This window comes from Otolemur garnettii, unplaced genomic scaffold (assembly GCF_000181295.1).
Source record: "Otolemur garnettii isolate 467f Iridium unplaced genomic scaffold, OtoGar3 scaffold00065, whole genome shotgun sequence".
NCBI lineage: Eukaryota > Metazoa > Chordata > Mammalia > Primates > Galagidae > Otolemur > Otolemur garnettii.
The window spans coordinates 10412606-10414433 of NW_003852460.1; positions in this window are offsets into that span (position 1 = coordinate 10412606).

Below are 1828 nucleotides of genomic sequence, written 5' to 3' on the forward strand. Positions count from 1 at the left end.
CTGCCTCCGCCTCCCAAGTAGCTGGGACCACAGGCGCCCGCCACAACGCCCGGCTATTTTTTGGTTGCAGCCATCATTGTTGTTTTGGCGGTCCGGGCTGGGGATTCGAACCCGCTGCCTTAGGTGTACATGGCTGGTGCCTTAGCCGGTTGAGCTATAGGCACCGAGCCAGTTTCAAGCATTCTGAAAGCAAATGCTATGTCTTAAATGTTTGTGTATTTCCTATGGTAGACTGTGCCTAGTAAAAACTCTTCAGTAAATATACCATCAAAATGTGAAAACTAAGTAACTTAGGGAATAAGCATTCTACCCCTCATCTTACAGATGAAAAAATTGAGGTTCATAGAATTTACGTAATTTACCTGATAAAAATAGGTACTTAAAACTAGATCTCAGCCTACCCTATCCCCTGGGCTCTTTGGTTACTCCATGTGTTCTCTGTTAACTGATAGGGTTGAGTGATTGACTTCTTAGCTCTATTTCCATGAACTCAAAGTAAAACTCCACCACTGAACTCTTGAAAGGCATAGTCTTCTGAAGGGTGGAATTTCCTATCAAGGAAACAAAGAAAAATGCTATTGGCAGTGAACTGAAGACTGACTTTTTGATTTACTCCACCAGGCATGATTTTAATGACTAACCACTTGTACAAACATGTGGAAACGCCAACACTGGGTAGGTTCATATATTTGAATAAATTAGTAATTGAGTCCAAAATTTAGGCACAAGCTAGGTCAGGTTTAAAAACCTGGCCTTAAATCACTCAAAACTATCATATAAAAAATAAACAGTAGAAAGATGATACCATTTCCGTTGACTTCAGTTGGAACGTTTATATTTCAATCCAAATTTAGCAAGATTTCATCAAAAGGTTTCTCCTGCCACTTAAGTTCCATCTTATTGTTATTATCTGGATTTTTTTATTTTTTTTTTTGCGTATGTATAGTTTGGAACATCTTAGTGTTATTGCTGCCACTACTGTATCTCTTATTGTTTGATGTTCGGTCTCTTATCCCCCAACCATGCTTTCACCCAGCTGAGTCGCCTCCATATCACCTCCTTCTCCAAAAGAAATGAGGAAGGGGCAACCAGCATGGCTACCATCTAGACCTTGTGAACGCAGGACTTGAACATAAGACTACTTGATACACATTTTAAAGAATTCCAAGAGAGGAAAAAAAGAACACAGCAACTGAATCATTAACTTGTAGAGTAAATTATTTGAAAATGATTCCTAAACCCATGCTAAGCCCCCTCACTCACTCCAGACACTGAAAACCCAAAGCAAGACTTCTTGTGAGCTTCCCATTTGTTATAGCCCGGGAAGCAGAGGCGTTGCTCAGAGAAAGCATGGCTTCTTTGGCATTATGTGCCTGAAAAAAAAAAAAACTCTTTAAGCCCAACTGCAAATGAGTCAGCAGAGTTTTCTAGAACAGCCAAGAAGAGGATGCTTTCTTTAGGAGATTATTTATTTGGTTGCTACATAATACTGTAGATTAATTAGGAGTAGGAATGAGTGAAACTATTTGGAAAAAGTGATAGCAGCTTGAAATCTTCACCCACCCCTGGCCTAATGGAGGAAGGAGCATTACAGTTTTGCGCAACTCGTTATTTGGCGGGGGTGTAAGAAAGTGACATCAACCAACGTATTCTTATAAAATCTTTGATCATATTGGCCCAGATATCAGCCTTTAAGGTCAAGATTATAGAAAAATAAAGTGGTTCAAAATTTAAATAGACCCTTGATATTTAAATGTATCAAATACGCCCAACATGACTCCCAATATGTTAAGAGAAGCACTGAGAGCAAAATCGAGCCAAAAATTGA